Raw genomic sequence first — 21,037 nt, 5'->3', positions numbered from 1 at the left:
ATTATCAACATTTTTTTGTCATAATTCCTAAAACATTGGTATTGAACCGCTAATATCTTTTAAGCTATTTTAGGTAGAGTTCTGCTGTTTGCACTCAGAGAAAGATAATTTGTTCAGCTTTTTTACAATATCATATCAGATATAGCGTTCTGACGTTGTGGTGTTGCCAGTTTACGAGGGCGAAAAGAAAAAAACTAAATTTTTGAATAGTTTTTATATTTTTCGATTTTTTGACGAAACAACTAAAAACCTCCATGAATGTAGGTTATTCTTATATGGTTTCAGTAGAACAGACGTCTGCGTTTTTAAAAATATCAGGTTGACAGCTGTATATCAATTGGCTTGGAAGAACCGCCTTTGTATACTTCACAAAACGATTTTTCATTAATTATCAACATTTTTTTGTCATAATTCCTAAAACATTGGTATTGAACCGCTAATATCTTTTAAGCTATTTTAGGTAGAGTTCTGCTGTTTGCACTCAGAGAAAGATAATTTGTTCAGCTTTTTTACAATATCAGATATAGCGTTCTGACATTGTGGTGTTGCCAGTTTACGAGGGCGAAAAGAAAAAAACTAAATTTTTGAATAGTTTTTATATTTTTCGATTTTTTGACGAAACGACTTAAAACCTCCATGAATGTAGCATATTCTTATATGGTTTCAGTAGAACAGACGTTTGCGTTTTTAGAAATATCAGGTTGACAGCTGTATATCAATTGGCTTGGAAGAACCGCTTTTGTATACTTCACAAAACGATTTTTAATAAATTATCAACACCTTTTTGTCATAATTCCTAAAACATTGGTATTGAACCGCTAATATCTTTTAAGCTATTTTAGGTAGAGTTCTGCTGTTTGCACTCAGAGAAAGATAATTTGTTCAGCTTTTTTACAATATCAGATATAGCGTTCTGACGTTGTGGTGTTGCCAGTTTACGAGGGCGAAAAGAAAAAAACTAAATTTTTGAATAGTTTTTATATTTTTCGATTTTTTGACGAAACGACTTAAAACCTCCATGAATGTAGGTTATTCTTATATGGTTTCAGTATAACAGACGTCTTTAAATTTGGAAATATTGGGTTGACAGCTGTATATCAATTGGCTTGGAAGAACCGCCTTTGTATACTTCACAAAACGATTTTTAATTAATTATCAACATTTTTTTGTCATAATTCCTAAAACATTGGTATTGAACCGCTAATATCTTTTAAGCTATTTTAGGTAGAGTTCTGCTGTTTGCACTCAGAGAAAGATAATTTGTTCAGCTTTTTTACAATATCAGATATAGCGTTCTGACATTGTGGTGTTGCCAGTTTACGAGGGCGAAAAGAATAAAACTAAATTTTTGAATAGTTTTTATATTTTTCGATTATTTGACGAAACGACTTAAAACCTCCATGAATGTAGGTTATTCTTATATGGTTTCAGTAGAACAGACGTCTTTAAATTTGGAAATATTGGGTTGACAGCTGTATATCAATTGGCTTGGAAGAACCGCCTTTGTATACTTCACAAAACGATTTTTAATTAATTATCAACATTTTTTTGTCATAATTCCTAAAACATTGGTATTGAACCGCTAATATCTTTTAAGCTATTTTAGGTAGAGTTCTGCTGTTTGCACTCAGAGAAAGATAATTTGTTCAGCTTTTTTACAATATCAGATAAAAAGTTCTGACGTTGTGGTATTGCCAGTTTACGAGGGCGAAAAGAAAAAAACTAAATTTTTGAATAGTTTTTATATTTTTCGATTTTTTGACGAAACGACTAAAAACCTCCATGAATGTAGGTTATTCTTATATGGTTTCAGTAGAACAGACGTCTGCGTTTTTAGAAATATCAGGTTGACAGCTGTATATCAATTGGCTTGGAAGAACCGCCTTTGTATACTTCACAAAACGATTTTTCATTAATTATCAACATTTTTTTGTCATAATTCCTAAAACATTGGTATTGAACCGCTAATATCTTTTAAGCTATTTTAGATAGAGTTCTGCTGTTTGCACTCAGAGAAAGATAATTTGTTCAGCTTTTTTACAATATCAGATATAGCGTTCTGACATTGTGGTGTTGCCAGTTTACGAGGGCGAAAAGAAAAAAACTAAATTTTTGAATAGTTTTTATATTTTTCGATTATTTGACGAAACGACTTAAAACCTCCATGAATGTAGGTTATTCTTATATGGTTTCAGTAGAACAGACGTCTGCGTTTTTAAAAATATCAGGTTGACAGCTGTATATCAATTGGCTTGGAAGAACCGCCGTTGTATACTTCACAAAACGATTTTTATTTAATTATCAACATTTTTTTGTCATAATTCCTAAAACATTGGTATTGAACCGCTAATATCTTTTAAGCTATTTTAGGTAGAGTTCTGCTGTTTATACTCAGAGAAAGATAATTTGTTCAGCTTTTTTACAATATCAGATATAGCGTTTTGACGTTGTGGTGTTGCCAGTTTACGAGGGCGAAAAGAAAAAAACTAAATTTTTGAATAGTTTTTATATTTTTCGATTTTTTGACGAAACGACTTAAAACCTCCATGAATGTAGGTTATTCTTATATGGTTTCAGTAGAACAGACGTCTTTAAATTTGGAAATATTGGGTTGACAGCTGTATATCAATTGGCTTGGAAGAACCGCCTTTGTATACTTCACAAAACGATTTTTAATTAATTATCAACATTTTTTTGTCATAATTCCTAAAACATTGGTATTGAACCGCTAATATCTTTTAAGCTATTTTAGGTAGAGTTCTGCTGTTTGCACTCAGAGAAAGATAATTTGTTCAGCTTTTTTACAATATCAGATATAGCGTTCTGACGTTGTGGTGTTGCCAGTTTACGAGGGCGAAAAGAAAAAAACTAAATTTTTGAATAGTTTTTATATTTTTCGATTTTTTGACGAAACGACTAAAAACCTCCATGAATGTAGGTTATTCTTATATGGTTTCAGTAGAACAGACGTCTGCGTTTTTAGAAATATCAGGTTGACAGCTGTATATCAATTGGCTTGGAAGAACCGCCTTTGTATACTTCACAAAACGATTTTTCATTAATTATCAACATTTTTTTGTCATAATTCCTAAAACATTGGTATTGAACCGCTAATATCTTTTAAGCTATTTTAGGTAGAGTTCTGCTGTTTGCACTCAGAGAAAGATAATTTGTTCAGCTTTTTTACAATATCAGATATAGCGTTCTGACATTGTGGTGTTGCCAGTTTACGAGGGCGAAAAGAAAAAAACTAAATTTTTGAATAGTTTTTATATTTTTCGATTTTTTGACGAAACGACTTAAAACCTCCATGAATGTAGCATATTCTTATATGGTTTCAGTAGAACAGACGTTTGCGTTTTTAGAAATATCAGGTTGACAGCTGTATATCAATTGGCTTGGAAGAACCGCTTTTGTATACTTCACAAAACGATTTTTAATAAATTATCAACACCTTTTTGTCATAATTCCTAAAACATTGGTATTGAACCGCTAATATCTTTTAAGCTATTTTAGGTAGAGTTCTGCTGTTTGCACTCAGAGAAAGATAATTTGTTCAGCTTTTTTACAATATCAGATATAGCGTTCTGACGTTGTGGTGTTGCCAGTTTACGAGGGCGAAAAGAAAAAAACTAAATTTTTGAATAGTTTTTATATTTTTCGATTTTTTGACGAAACGACTTAAAACCTCCATGAATGTAGGTTATTCTTATATGGTTTCAGTATAACAGACGTCTTTAAATTTGGAAATATTGGGTTGACAGCTGTATATCAATTGGCTTGGAAGAACCGCCTTTGTATACTTCACAAAACGATTTTTAATTAATTATCAACATTTTTTTGTCATAATTCCTAAAACATTGGTATTGAACCGCTAATATCTTTTAAGCTATTTTAGGTAGAGTTCTGCTGTTTGCACTCAGAGAAAGATAATTTGTTCAGCTTTTTTACAATATCAGATATAGCGTTCTGACATTGTGGTGTTGCCAGTTTACGAGGGCGAAAAGAATAAAACTAAATTTTTGAATAGTTTTTATATTTTTCGATTATTTGACGAAACGACTTAAAACCTCCATGAATGTAGGTTATTCTTATATGGTTTCAGTAGAACAGACGTCTTTAAATTTGGAAATATTGGGTTGACAGCTGTATATCAATTGGCTTGGAAGAACCGCCTTTGTATACTTCACAAAACGATTTTTAATTAATTATCAACATTTTTTTGTCATAATTCCTAAAACATTGGTATTGAACCGCTAATATCTTTTAAGCTATTTTAGGTAGAGTTCTGCTGTTTGCACTCAGAGAAAGATAATTTGTTCAGCTTTTTTACAATATCAGATATAGCGTTCTGACGTTGTGGAGTTGCCAGTTTACGAGGGCGAAAAGAAAAAAACTAAATTTTTGAATAGTTTTTATATTTTTCGATTTTTTGACGAAACGACTAAAAACCTCCATGAATGTAGGTTATTCTTATATGGTTTCAGTAGAACAGACGTCTGCGTTTTTAGAAATATCAGGTTGACAGCTGTATATCAATTGGCTTGGAAGAACCGCCTTTGTATACTTCACAAAACGATTTTTCATTAATTATCAACATTTTTTTGTCATAATTCCTAAAACATTGGTATTGAACCGCTAATATCTTTTAAGCTATTTTAGGTAGAGTTCTGCTGTTTGCACTCAGAGAAAGATAATTTGTTCAGCTTTTTTACAATATCAGATATAGCGTTCTGACATTGTGGTGTTGCCAGTTTACTAGGGCGAAAAGAATAAAACTAAATTTTTGAATAGTTTTTATATTTTTCGATTATTTGACGAAACGACTTAAAACCTCCATGAATGTAGGTTATTCTTATATGGTTTCAGTAGAACAGACGTCTGCGTTTTTAAAAATATCAGGTTGACAGCTGTATATCAATTGGCTTGGAAGAACCGCTTTTGTATACTTCACAAAACGATTTTTAATTAATTATCAACATTTTTTTGTCATAATTCCTAAAACATTGGTATTGAACCGCTAATATCTTTTAAGCTATTTTAGGTAGAGTTCTGCTGTTTGCACTCAGACAAAGATAATTTGTTCAGCTTTTTTACAATATCAGATATAGCGTTCTGACGTTGTGGTGTTGCCAGTTTACGAGGGCGAAAAGAAAAAAACTAAATTTTTGAATAGTTTTTATATTTTTTGATTTTTTGACGAAACGACTAAAAACCTCCATGAATGTAGGTTATTCTTATATGGTTTCAGTAGAACAGACGTCTGCGTTTTTAGAAATATCAGGTTGACAGCTGTATATCAATTGGCTTGGAAGAACCGCCTTTGTATACTTCACAAAACGATTTTTCATTAATTATCAACATTTTTTTGTCATAATTCCTAAAACATTGGTATTGAACCGCTAATATCTTTTAAGCTATTTTAGGTAGAGTTCTGCTGTTTGCACTCAGAGAAAGATAATTTGTTCAGCTTTTTTACAATATCAGATATAGCGTTCTGACGTTGTGGTGTTGCCAGTTTACGAGGGCGAAAAGAAAAAAACTAAATTTTTGAATAGTTTTTATATTTTTCGATTTTTTGACGAAACGACTTAAAACCTCCATGAATGTAGGTTATTCTTATATGGTTTCAGTAGAACAGACGTCTTTAAATTTGGAAATATTGGGTTGACAGCTGTATATCAATTGGCTTGGAAGAACCGCCTTTGTATACTTCACAAAACGATTTTTAATTAATTATCAACATTTTTTTGTCATAATTCCTAAAACATTGGTATTGAACCGCTAATATCTTTTAAGCTATTTTAGGTAGAGTTCTGCTGTTTGCACTCAGAGAAAGATAATTTGTTCAGCTTTTTTACAATATCAGATATAGCGTTCTGACGTTGTGGAGTTGCCAGTTTACGAGGGCGAAAAGAAAAAAACTAAATTTTTGAATAGTTTTTATATTTTTCGATTTTTTGACGAAACGACCTTAAACCTCCATGAATGTAGATTTTTCTGATATGGTTTCAGTAGAACAGACGCCTCCGTTTTTAGAAATATCAGGTTGACAGCTGTATATCAATTGGCTTGGAAGAACCGCCTTTGTATACTTCACAAAACGATTTTTCATTAATTATCAACATTTTTTTGTCATAATTCCTAAAACATTGGTATTGAACCGCTAATATCTTTTAAGCTATTTTAGGTAGAGTTCTGCTGTTTGCACTCAGAGAAAGATAATTTGTTCAGCTTTTTTACAATATCAGATATAGCGTTCTGACATTGTGGTGTTGCCAGTTTACGAGGGCGAAAAGAATAAAACTAAATTTTTGAATAGTTTTTATATTTTTCGATTTTTTGACGAAACGACTTAAAACCTCCATGAATGTAGGTTATTCTTATACGGTTTCAGTAGAACAGACGTCTTTAAATTTGGAAATATTGGGTTGACAGCTGTATATCAATTGGCTTGGATGAACCGCCTTTGTATACTTCACAAAACGATTTTTAATTAATTATCAACATTTTTTTGTCATAATTCCTAAAACATTGGTATTGAACCGCTAATATCTTTTAAGCTATTTTAGGTAGAGTTCTGCTGTTTGCACTCAGAGAAAGATAATTTGTTCAGCTTTTTTACAATATCAGATATAGCGTTCTGACGTTGTGGTGTTGCCAGTTTACGAGGGCGAAAAGAAAAAAACTAAATTTTTGAATAGTTTTTATATTTTTCGATTTTTTGACGAAACGACTTAAAACCTCCATGAATGTAGCATATTCTTATATGGTTTCAGTAGAACAGACGTCTGCGTTTTTAAAAATATCAGGTTGACAGCTGTATATCAATTGGCTTGGAAGAACCGCCTTTGTATACTTCACAAAACGATTTTTAATTAATTATCAACATTTTTTTGTCATAATTCCTAAAACATTGGTATTGAACCGCTAATATCTTTTAAGCTATTTTAGGTAGAGTTCTGCTGTTTGCACTCAGAGAAAGATAATTTGTTCAGCTTTTTTACAATATCAGATATAGCGTTCTGACATTGTGGTGTTGCCAGTTTACGAGGGCGAAAAGAAAAAAACTAAATTTTTGAATAGTTATTATATTTTTCGATTATTTGACGAAACGACTTAAAACCTCCATGAATGTAGGTTATTCTTATATGGTTTCAGTAGAACAGACGTATTTAAATTTGGAAATATTGGGTTGACAGCTGTATATCAATTGGCTTGGAAGAACCGCCTTTGTATACTTCACAAAACGATTTTTAATTAATTATCAACATTTTTTTGTCATAATTCCTAAAACATTGGTATTGAACCGCTAATATCTTTTAAGCTATTTTAGGTAGAGTTCTGCTGTTTGCACTCAGACAAAGATAATTTGTTCAGCTTTTTTACAATATCAGATATAGCGTTCTGACGTTGTGGTGTTGCCAGTTTACGAGGGCGAAAAGAAAAAAACTAAATTTTTGAATAGTTTTTATATTTTTCGATTTTTTGACGAAACGACTAAAAACCTCCATGAATGTAGGTTATTCTTATATGGTTTCAGTAGAACAGACGTCTGCGTTTTTAAAAATATCAGGTTGACAGCTGTATATCAATTGGCTTGGAAGAACCGCTTTTGTATACTTCACAAAACGATTTTTAATTAATTATCAACATTTTTTTGTCATAATTCCTAAAACATTGGTATTGAACCGCTAATATCTTTTAAGCTATTTTAGGTAGAGTTCTGCTGTTTGCACTCAGACAAAGATAATTTGTTCAGCTTTTTTACAATATCAGATATAGCGTTCTGACGTTGTGGTGTTGCCAGTTTACGAGGGTGAAAAGAAAAAAACTAAATTTTTGAATAGTTTTTATATTTTTTGATTTTTTGACGAAACGACTAAAAACCTCCATGAATGTAGGTTATTCTTATATGGTTTCAGTAGAACAGACGTCTGCGTTTTTAGAAATATCAGGTTGACAGCTGTATATCAATTGGCTTGGAAGAACCGCCTTTGTATACTTCACAAAACGATTTTTCATTAATTATCAACATTTTTTTGTCATAATTCCTAAAACATTGGTATTGAACCGCTAATATCTTTTAAGCTATTTTAGGTAGAGTTCTGCTGTTTGCACTCAGAGAAAGATAATTTGTTCAGCTTTTTTACAATATCAGATATAGCGTTCTGACGTTGTGGTGTTGCCAGTTTACGAGGGCGAAAAGAAAAAAACTAAATTTTTGAATAGTTTTTATATTTTTCGATTTTTTGACGAAACGACTTAAAACCTCCATGAATGTAGGTTATTCTTATATGGTTTCAGTATAACAGACGTCTTTAAATTTGGAAATATTGGGTTGACAGCTGTATATCAATTGGCTTGGAAGAACCGCCTTTGTATACTTCACAAAACGATTTTTAATTAATTATCAACATTTTTTTGTCATAATTCCTAAAACATTGGTATTGAACCGCTAATATCTTTTAAGCTATTTTAGGTAGAGTTCTGCTGTTTGCACTCAGAGAAAGATAATTTGTTCAACTTTTTTACAATATCAGATATAGCGTTCTGACATTGTGGTGTTGCCAGTTTACGAGGGCGAAAAGAATAAAACTAAATTTTTGAATAGTTTTTATATTTTTCGATTATTTGACGAAACGACTTAAAACCTCCATGAATGTAGGTTATTCTTATATGGTTTCAGTAGAACAGACGTCTGCGTTTTTAAAAATATCAGGTTGACAGCTGTATATCAATTGGCTTGGAAGAACCGCCTTTGTATACTTCACAAAACGATTTTTCATTAATTATCAACATTTTTTTGTCATAATTCCTAAAACATTGGTATTGAACCGCTAATATCTTTTAAGCTATTTTAGGTAGAGTTCTGCTGTTTGCACTCAGAGAAAGATAATTTGTTCAGCTTTTTTACAATATCAGATATAGCGTTCTGACGTTGTGGTGTTGCAAGTTTACGAGGGCGAAAAGAAAAAAACTAAATTTTTGAATAGTTTTTATATTTTTCGATTTTTTGACGAAACGACTTAAAACCTTTATGAATGTAGGTTATTCTTATATGGTTTCAGTAGAACAGACGTCTTTAAATTTGGAAATATTGGGTTGACAGCTGTATATCAATTGGCTTGGAAGAACCGCCTTTGTATACTTCACAAAACGATTTTTAATTAATTATCAACATTTTTTTGTCATAATTCCTAAAACATTGGTATTGAACCGCTAATATCTTTTAAGCTATTTTAGGTAGAGTTCTGCTGTTTGCACTCAGAGAAAGATAATTTGTTCAGCTTTTTTACAATATCAGATAAAAAGTTCTGACGTTGTGGTATTGCCAGTTTACGAGGGCGAAAAGAAAAAAACTAAATTTTTGAATAGTTTTTATATTTTTCGATTTTTTGACGAAACGACTAAAAACCTCCATGAATGTAGGTTATTCTTATATGGTTTCAGTAGAACAGACGTCTGCGTTTTTAGAAATATCAGGTTGACAGCTGTATATCAATTGGCTTGGAAGAACCGCCTTTGTATACTTCACAAAACGATTTTTCATTAATTATCAACATTTTTTTGTCATAATTCCTAAAACATTGGTATTGAACCGCTAATATCTTTTAAGCTATTTTAGATAGAGTTCTGCTGTTTGCACTCAGAGAAAGATAATTTGTTCAGCTTTTTTACAATATCAGATATAGCGTTCTGACATTGTGGTGTTGCCAGTTTACGAGGGCGAAAAGAAAAAAACTAAATTTTTGAATAGTTTTTATATTTTTCGATTATTTGACGAAACGACTTAAAACCTCCATGAATGTAGGTTATTCTTATATGGTTTCAGTAGAACAGACGTCTGCGTTTTTAAAAATATCAGGTTGACAGCTGTATATCAATTGGCTTGGAAGAACCGCCGTTGTATACTTCACAAAACGATTTTTATTTAATTATCAACATTTTTTTGTCATAATTCCTAAAACATTGGTATTGAACCGCTAATATCTTTTAAGCTATTTTAGGTAGAGTTCTGCTGTTTATACTCAGAGAAAGATAATTTGTTCAGCTTTTTTACAATATCAGATATAGCGTTTTGACGTTGTGGTGTTGCCAGTTTACGAGGGCGAAAAGAAAAAAACTAAATTTTTGAATAGTTTTTATATTTTTCGATTTTTTGACGAAACGACTTAAAACCTCCATGAATGTAGGTTATTCTTATATGGTTTCAGTAGAACAGACGTCTTTAAATTTGGAAATATTGGGTTGACAGCTGTATATCAATTGGCTTGGAAGAACCGCCTTTGTATACTTCACAAAACGATTTTTAATTAATTATCAACATTTTTTTGTCATAATTCCTAAAACATTGGTATTGAACCGCTAATATCTTTTAAGCTATTTTAGGTAGAGTTCTGCTGTTTGCACTCAGAGAAAGATAATTTGTTCAGCTTTTTTACAATATCAGATATAGCGTTCTGACGTTGTGGTATTGCCAGTTTACGAGGGCGAAAAGAAAAAAACTAAATTTTTGAATAGTTTTTATATTTTTCGATTTTTTGACGAAACGACTAAAAACCTCCATGAATGTAGGTTATTCTTATATGGTTTCAGTAGAACAGACGTCTGCGTTTTTAGAAATATCAGGTTGACAGCTGTATATCAATTGGCTTGGAAGAACCGCCTTTGTATACTTCACAAAACGATTTTTCATTAATTATCAACATTTTTTTGTCATAATTCCTAAAACATTGGTATTGAACCGCTAATATCTTTTAAGCTATTTTAGATAGAGTTCTGCTGTTTGCACTCAGAGAAAGATAATTTGTTCAGCTTTTTTACAATATCAGATATAGCGTTCTGACATTGTGGTGTTGCCAGTTTACGAGGGCGAAAAGAAAAAAACTAAATTTTTGAATAGTTTTTATATTTTTCGATTTTTTGACGAAACGACTAAAAACCTCCATGAATGTAGGTTATTCTTATATGGTTTCAGTAGAACAGACGTCTGCGTTTTTAGAAATATCAGGTTGACAGCTGTATATCAATTGGCTTGGAAGAACCGCCTTTGTATACTTCACAAAACGATTTTTAATTAATTATCAACATTTTTTTGTCATAATTCCTAAAACATTGGTATTGAACCGCTAATATCTTTTAAGCTATTTTAGGTAGAGTTCTGCTGTTTGCACTCAGAGAAAGATAATTTGTTCAGCTTTTTTACAATATCAGATATAGCGTTCTGACGTTGTGGAGTTGCCAGTTTACGAGGGCGAAAAGAAAAAAACTAAATTTTTGAATAGTTTTTATATTTTTCGATTTTTTGACGAAACGACCTTAAACCTCCATGAATGTAGATTTTTCTGATATGGTTTCAGTAGAACAGACGCCTCCGTTTTTAGAAATATCAGGTTGACAGCTGTATATCAATTGGCTTGGAAGAACCGCCTTTGTATACTTCACAAAACGATTTTTCATTAATTATCAACATTTTTTTGTCATAATTCCTAAAACATTGGTATTGAACCGCTAATATCTTTTAAGCTATTTTAGGTAGAGTTCTGCTGTTTGCACTCAGACAAAGATAATTTGTTCAGCTTTTTTACAATATCAGATATAGCGTTCTGACGTTGTGGTGTTGCCAGTTTACGAGGGCGAAAAGAAAAAAACTAAATTTTTGAATAGTTTTTATATTTTTCGATTTTTTGACGAAACGACTAAAAACCTCCATGAATGTAGGTTATTCTTATATGGTTTCAGTAGAACAGACGTCTGCGTTTTTAGAAATATCAGGTTGACAGCTGTATATCAATTGGCTTGGAAGAACCGCCTTTGTATACTTCACAAAACGATTTTTCATTAATTATCAACATTTTTTTGTCATAATTCCTAAAACATTGGTATTGAACCGCTAATATCTTTTAAGCTATTTTAGGTAGAGTTCTGCTGTTTGCACTCAGAGAAAGATAATTTGTTCAGCTTTTTTACAATATCAGATATAGCGTTCTGACGTTGTGGTGTTGCCAGTTTACGAGGGCGAAAAGAAAAAAACTAAATTTTTGAATAGTTTTTATATTTTTCGATTTTTTGACGAAACGACTTAAAACCTCCATGAATGTAGGTTATTCTTATATGGTTTCAGTAGAACAGACGTCTGCGTTTTTAGAAATATCAGGTTGACAGCTGTATATCAATTGGCTTGGAAGAACCGCCTTTGTATACTTCACAAAACGATTTTTCATTAATTATCAACATTTTTTTGTCATAATTCCTAAAACATTGGTATTGAACCGCTAATATCTTTTAAGCTATTTTAGGTAGAGTTCTGCTGTTTGCACTCAGAGAAAGATAATTTGTTCAGCTTTTTTACAATATCAGATATAGCGTTCTGACGTTGTGGTGTTGCCAGTTTACGAGGGCGAAAAGAAAAAAACTAAATTTTTGAATAGTTTTTATATTTTTCGATTTTTTGACGAAACGACTTAAAACCTCCATGAATGTAGGTTATTCTTATATGGTTTCAGTAGAACAGACGTCTTTAAATTTGGAAATATTGGGTTGACAGCTGTATATCAATTGGCTTGGAAGAACCGCCTTTGTATACTTCACAAAACGATTTTTAATTAATTATCAACATTTTTTTGTCATAATTCCTAAAACATTGGTATTGAACCGCTAATATCTTTTAAGCTATTTTAGGTAGAGTTCTGCTGTTTGCACTCAGAGAAAGATAATTTGTTCAGCTTTTTTACAATATCAGATATAGCGTTCTGACGTTGTGGAGTTGCCAGTTTACGAGGGCGAAAAGAAAAAAACTAAATTTTTGAATAGTTTTTATATTTTTCGATTTTTTGACGAAACGACCTTAAACCTCCATGAATGTAGATTTTTCTGATATGGTTTCAGTAGAACAGACGCCTCCGTTTTTAGAAATATCAGGTTGACAGCTGTATATCAATTGGCTTGGAAGAACCGCCTTTGTATACTTCACAAAACGATTTTTCATTAATTATCAACATTTTTTTGTCATAATTCCTAAAACATTGGTATTGAACCGCTAATATCTTTTAAGCTATTTTAGGTAGAGTTCTGCTGTTTGCACTCAGAGAAAGATAATTTGTTCAGCTTTTTTACAATATCAGATATAGCGTTCTGACGTTGTGGTGTTGCCAGTTTACGAGGGCGAAAAGAAAAAAACTAAATTTTTGAATAGTTTTTATATTTTTCGATTTTTTGACGAAACGACTTAAAACCTCCATGAATGTAGGTTATTCTTATACGGTTTCAGTAGAACAGACGTCTTTAAATTTGGAAATATTGGGTTGACAGCTGTATATCAATTGGCTTGGATGAACCGCCTTTGTATACTTCACAAAACGATTTTTAATTAATTATCAACATTTTTTTGTCATAATTCCTAAAACATTGGTATTGAACCGCTAATATCTTTTAAGCTATTTTAGGTAGAGTTCTGCTGTTTGCACTCAGAGAAAGATAATTTGTTCAGCTTTTTTACAATATCAGATATAGCGTTCTGACGTTGTGGTGTTGCCAGTTTACGAGGGCGAAAAGAAAAAAACTAAATTTTTGAATAGTTTTTATATTTTTCGATTTTTTGACGAAACGACTTAAAACCTCCATGAATGTAGCATATTCTTATATGGTTTCAGTAGAACAGACGTCTGCGTTTTTAAAAATATCAGGTTGACAGCTGTATATCAATTGGCTTGGAAGAACCGCCTTTGTATACTTCACAAAACGATTTTTCATTAATTATCAACATTTTTTTGTCATAATTCCTAAAACATTGGTATTGAACCGCTAATATCTTTTAAGCTATTTTAGGTAGAGTTCTGCTGTTTGCACTCAGAGAAAGATAATTTGTTCAGCTTTTTTACAATATCAGATATAGCGTTCTGACGTTGTGGTGTTGCCAGTTTACGAGGGCGAAAAGAAAAAAACTAAATTTTTGAATAGTTTTTATATTTTTCGATTTTTTGACGAAACGACTTAAAACCTCCATGAATGTAGGTTATTCTTATATGGTTTCAGTAGAACAGACGTCTGCGTTTTTAGAAATATCAGGTTGACAGCTGTATATCAATTGGCTTGGAAGAACCGCCTTTGTATACTTCACAAAACGATTTTTCATTAATTATCAACATTTTTTTGTCATAATTCCTAAAACATTGGTATTGAACCGCTAATATCTTTTAAGCTATTTTAGGTAGAGTTCTGCTGTTTGCACTCAGAGAAAGATAATTTGTTCAGCTTTTTTACAATATCAGATATAGCGTTCTGACGTTGTGGTGTTGCCAGTTTACGAGGGCGAAAAGAAAAAAACTAAATTTTTGAATAGTTTTTATATTTTTCGATTTTTTGACGAAACGACTTAAAACCTCCATGAATGTAGGTTATTCTTATATGGTTTCAGTAGAACAGACGTCTTTAAATTTGGAAATATTGGGTTGACAGCTGTATATCAATTGGCTTGGAAGAACCGCCTTTGTATACTTCACAAAACGATTTTTAATTAATTATCAACATTTTTTTGTCATAATTCCTAAAACATTGGTATTGAACCGCTAATATCTTTTAAGCTATTTTAGGTAGAGTTCTGCTGTTTGCACTCAGAGAAAGATAATTTGTTCAGCTTTTTTACAATATCAGATATAGCGTTCTGACGTTGTGGAGTTGCCAGTTTACGAGGGCGAAAAGAAAAAAACTAAATTTTTGAATAGTTTTTATATTTTTCGATTTTTTGACGAAACGACCTTAAACCTCCATGAATGTAGATTTTTCTGATATGGTTTCAGTAGAACAGACGCCTCCGTTTTTAGAAATATCAGGTTGACAGCTGTATATCAATTGGCTTGGAAGAACCGCCTTTGTATACTTCACAAAACGATTTTTCATTAATTATCAACATTTTTTTGTCATAATTCCTAAAACATTGGTATTGAACCGCTAATATCTTTTAAGCTATTTTAGGTAGAGTTCTGCTGTTTGCACTCAGAGAAAGATAATTTGTTCAGCTTTTTTACAATATCAGATATAGCGTTCTGACGTTGTGGTGTTGCCAGTTTACGAGGGCGAAAAGAAAAAAACTAAATTTTTGAATAGTTTTTATATTTTTCGATTTTTTGACGAAACGACTTAAAACCTCCATGAATGTAGGTTATTCTTATACGGTTTCAGTAGAACAGACGTCTTTAAATTTGGAAATATTGGGTTGACAGCTGTATATCAATTGGCTTGGATGAACCGCCTTTGTATACTTCACAAAACGATTTTTAATTAATTATCAACATTTTTTTGTCATAATTCCTAAAACATTGGTATTGAACCGCTAATATCTTTTAAGCTATTTTAGGTAGAGTTCTGCTGTTTGCACTCAGAGAAAGATAATTTGTTCAGCTTTTTTACAATATCAGATATAGCGTTCTGACGTTGTGGTGTTGCCAGTTTACGAGGGCGAAAAGAAAAAAACTAAATTTTTGAATAGTTTTTATATTTTTCGATTTTTTGACGAAACGACTTAAAACCTCCATGAATGTAGCATATTCTTATATGGTTTCAGTAGAACAGACGTCTGCGTTTTTAAAAATATCAGGTTGACAGCTGTATATCAATTGGCTTGGAAGAACCGCCTTTGTATACTTCACAAAACGATTTTTAATTAATTATCAACATTTTTTTGTCATAATTCCTAAAACATTGGTATTGAACCGCTAATATCTTTTAAGCTATTTTAGGTAGAGTTCTGCTGTTTGCACTCAGAGAAAGATAATTTGTTCAGCTTTTTTACAATATCAGATATAGCGTTCTGACATTGTGGTGTTGCCAGTTTACGAGGGCGAAAATAAAAAAACTAAATTTTTGAATAGTTTTTATATTTTTCGATTATTTGACGAAACGACTTAAAACCTCCATGAATGTAGGTTATTCTTATATGGTTTCAGTAGAACAGACGTCTTTAAATTTGGAAATATTGGGTTGACAGCTGTATATCAATTGGCTTGGAAGAACCGCCTTTGTATACTTCACAAAACGATTTTTAATTAATTATCAACATTTTTTTGTCATAATTCCTAAAACATTGGTATTGAACCGCTAATATCTTTTAAGCTATTTTAGGTAGAGTTCTGCTGTTTGCACTCAGACAAAGATAATTTGTTCAGCTTTTTTACAATATCAGATATAGCGTTCTGACGTTGTGGTGTTGCCAGTTTACGAGGGCGAAAAGAAAAAAACTAAATTTTTGAATAGTTTTTATATTTTTTGATTTTTTGACGAAACGACTAAAAACCTCCATGAATGTAGGTTATTCTTATATGGTTTCAGTAGAACAGACGTCTGCGTTTTTAGAAATATCAGGTTGACAGCTGTATATCAATTGGCTTGGAAGAACCGCCTTTGTATACTTCACAAAACGATTTTTCATTAATTATCAACATTTTTTTGTCATAATTCCTAAAACATTGGTATTGAACCGCTAATATCTTTTAAGCTATTTTAGGTAGAGTTCTGCTGTTTGCACTCAGAGAAAGATAATTTGTTCAGCTTTTTTACAATATCAGATATAGCGTTCTGACGTTGTGGTGTTGCCAGTTTACGAGGGCGAAAAGAAAAAAACTAAATTTTTGAATAGTTTTTATATTTTTCGATTTTTTGACGAAACGACTTAAAACCTCCATGAATGTAGGTTATTCTTATATGGTTTCAGTAGAACAGACGTCTGCGTTTTTAGAAATATCAGGTTGACAGCTGTATATCAATTGGCTTGGAAGAACCGCCTTTGTATACTTCACAAAACGATTTTTCATTAATTATCAACATTTTTTTGTCATAATTCCTAAAACATTGGTATTGAACCGCTAATATCTTTTAAGCTATTTTAGGTAGAGTTCTGCTGTTTGCACTCAGAGAAAGATAATTTGTTCAGCTTTTTTACAATATCAGATATAGCGTTCTGACGTTGTGGTGTTGCCAGTTTACGAGGGCGAAAAGAAAAAAACTAAATTTTTGAATAGTTTTTATATTTTTCGATTTTTTGACGAAACGACTTAAAACCTCCATGAATGTAGGTTATTCTTATATGGTTTCAGTAGAACAGACGTCTTTAAATTTGGAAATATTGGGTTGACAGCTGTATATCAATTGGCTTGGAAGAACCGCCTTTGTATACTTCACAAAACGATTTTTAATTAATTATCAACATTTTTTTGTCATAATTCCTAAAACATTGGTATTGAACCGCTAATATCTTTTAAGCTATTTTAGGTAGAGTTCTGCTGTTTGCACTCAGAGAAAGATAATTTGTTCAGCTTTTTTACAATATCAGATATAGCGTTCTGACGTTGTGAAGTTGCCAGTTTACGAGGGCGAAAATAAAAAAACTAAATTTTTGAATAGTTTTTATATTTTTCGATTTTTTGACGAAACGACCTTAAACCTCCATGAATGTAGATTTTTCTGATATGGTTTCAGTAGAACAGACGTCTCCGTTTTTAGAAATATCAGGTTGACAGCTGTATATCAATTGGCTTGGAAGAACCGCCTTTGTATACTTCACAAAACGATTTTTCATTAATTATCAACATTTTTTTGTCATAATTCCTAAAACATTGGTATTGAACCGCTAATATCTTTTAAGCTATTTTAGGTAGAGTTCTGCTGTTTGCACTCAGAGAAAGATAATTTGTTCAGCTTTTTTACAATATCAGATATAGCGTTCTGACGTTGTGGTGTTGCCAGTTTACGAGGGCGAAAAGAAAAAAACTAAATTTTTGAATAGTTTTTATATTTTTCGATTTTTTGACGAAACGACTAAAAACCTCCATGAATGTAGGTTATTCTTATATGGTTTCAGTAGAACAGACGTCTGCGTTTTTAGAAATATCAGGTTGACAGCTGTATATCAATTGGCTTGGAAGAACCGCCTTTGTATACTTCACAAAACGATTTTTCATTAATTATCAACATTTTTTTGTTATAATTCCTAAAACATTGGTATTGAACCGCTAATATCTTTTGCGCTATTTTAGGTAGAGTTCTGCTATTTGCACTCAGAGAAAGATAATTTGTTCAGCTTTTTTACAATATCAGATATAGCGTTCTGACGTTGTGGTGTTGCCAGTTTACGAGGGCGAAAAGAAAAAAACTAAATTTTTGAATAGTTTTTATATTTTTCGATTTTTTGACGAAACGACTTAAAACCTCCATGAATGTAGGTTATTCTTATATGGTTTCAGTAGAACAGACGTCTTTAAATTTGGAAATATTGGGTTGACAGCTGTATATCAATTGGCTTGGAAGAACCGCCTTTGTATACTTCACAAAACGATTTTTAATTAATTATCAACATTTTTTTGTCATAATTCCTAAAACATTGGTATTGAACCGCTAATATCTTTTAAGCTATTTTAGGTAGAGTTCTGCTGTTTGCACTCAGAGAAAGATAATTTGTTCAGCTTTTTTACAATATCAGATATAGCGTTCTGACGTTGTGGAGTTGCCAGTTTACGAGGGCGAAAAGAAAAAAACTAAATTTTTGAATAGTTTTTATATTTTTCGATTTTTTGACGAAACGACCTTAAACCTCCATGAATGTAGATTTTTCTGATATGGTTTCAGTAGAACAGACGTCTCCGTTTTTAGAAATATCAGGTTGACAGCTGTATATCAATTGGCTTGGAAGAACCGCCTTTGTATACTTCACAAAACGATTTTTCATTAATTATCAACATTTTTTTGTCATAATTCCTAAAACATTGGTATTGAACCGCTAATATCTTTTAAGCTATTTTAGGTAGAGTTCTGCTGTTTGCACTCAGAGAAAGATAATTTGTTCAGCTTTTTTACAATATCAGATATAGCGTTCTGACGTTGTGGTGTTGCCAGTTTACGAGGGCGAAAAGAAAAAAACTAAATTTTTGAATAGTTTTTATATTTTTCGATTTTTTGACGAAACGACTTAAAACCTCCATGAATGTAGGTTATTCTTATATGGTTTCAGTAGAACAGACGTCTTTAAATTTGGAAATATTGGGTTGACAGCTGTATATCAATTGGCTTGGAAGAACCGCCTTTGTATACTTCACAAAACGATTTTTAATTAATTATCAACATTTTTTTGTCATAATTCCTAAAACATTGGTATTGAACCGCTAATATCTTTTAAGCTATTTTAGGTAGAGTTCTGCTGTTTGCACTCAGACAAAGATAATTTGTTCAGCTTTTTTACAATATCAGATATAGCGTTCTGACGTTGTGGTGTTGCCAGTTTACGAGGGCGAAAAGAAAAAAACTAAATTTTTGAATAGTTTTTATATTTTTTCGATTTTTTGACGAAACGACTTAAAACCTCCATGAATGTAGGTTATTCTTATATGGTTTCAGTAGAACAGACGTCTTTAAATTTGGAAATATTGGGTTGACAGCTATATATCAATTGGCTTGGAAGAACCGCCTTTGTATACTTCACAAAACGATTTTTAATTAATTATCAACATTTTTTTGTCATAATTCCTAAAACATTGGTATTGAACCGCTAATATCTTTTAAGCTATTTTAGGTAGAGTTCTGCTGTTTGCACTCAGAGAAAGATAATTTGTTCAGCTTTTTTACAATATCAGATATAGCGTTCTGGCGTTGTGGTGTTGCCAGTTTACGAGGGCGAAAAGAAAAAAACTAAATTTTTGAATAGTTTTTATATTTTTCGATTTTTTGACGAAACGACTTAAAACCTCCATGAATGTAGCATATTCTTATATGGTTTCAGTAGAACAGACGTCTGCGTTTTTAAAAATATCAGGTTGACAGCTGTATATCAATTGGCTTGGAAGAACCGCCTTTGTATACTTCACAAAACGATTTTTAATTAATTATCAACATTTTTTTGTCATAATTCCTAAAACATTGGTATTGAACCGCTAATATCTTTTAAGCTATTTTAGGTAGAGTTCTGCTGTTTGCACTCAGAGAAAGATAATTTGTTCAGCTTTTTTACAATATCAGATATAGCGTTCTGGCGTTGTGGTGTTGCCAGTTTACGAGGGCGAAAAGAAAAAAACTAAATTTTTGAATAGTTTTTATATTTTTCGATTTTTTGACGAAACGACTTAAAACCTCCATGAATGTAGCATATTCTTATATGGTTTCAGTAGAACAGACGTCTGCGTTTTTAAAAATATCAGGTTGACAGCTGTATATCAATTGGCTTGGAAGAACCGCCTTTGTATACTTCACAAAACGATTTTTAATTAATTATCAACATTTTTTTGTCATAATTCCTAAAACATTGGTATTGAACCGCTAATATCTTTTAAGCTACTTTAGGTAGAGTTCTGCTGTTTGCACTCAGAGAAAGATAATTTGTTCAGCTTTTTTACAATATCAGATATAGCGTTCTGACATTGTGGTGTTGCCAGTTTACGAGGGCGAAAAGAAAAAAACTAAATTTTTGAATAGTTTTTATATTTTTCGATTATTTGACGAAACGACTTAAAACCTCCATGAATGTAGGTTATTCTTATATGGTTTCAGTAGAACAGACGTCTTTAAATTTGGAAATATTGGGTTGACAGCTGTATATCAATTGGCTTGGAAGAACCGCCTTTGTATACTTCACAAAACGATTTTTAATTAATTATCAACATTTTTTTGTCATAATTCCTAAAACATTGGTATTGAACCGCTAATATCTTTTAAGCTACTTTAGGTAGAGTTCTGCTGTTTGCACTCAGAGAAAGATAATTTGTTCAGCTTTTTTACAATATCAGATATAGCGTTCTGACATTGTGGTGTTGCCAGTTTACGAGGGCGAAAAGAAAAAAACTAAATTTTTGAATAGTTTTTATATTTTTCGATTATTTGACGAAACGACTTAAAACCTCCATGAATGTAGGTTATTCTTATATGGTTTCAGTAGAACAGACGTCTTTAAATTTGGAAATATTGGGTTGACAGCTGTATATCAATTGGCTTGGAAGAACCGCCTTTGTATACTTCACAAAACGATTTTTAATTAATTATCAACATTTTTTTGTCA

The sequence above is a fragment of the Metopolophium dirhodum genome, chromosome 1 (assembly GCF_019925205.1).
Source record: "Metopolophium dirhodum isolate CAU chromosome 1, ASM1992520v1, whole genome shotgun sequence".
Taxonomy (NCBI): Eukaryota; Metazoa; Arthropoda; class Insecta; order Hemiptera; family Aphididae; genus Metopolophium; species Metopolophium dirhodum.
This window is presented reverse-complemented; position numbering follows the sequence as displayed.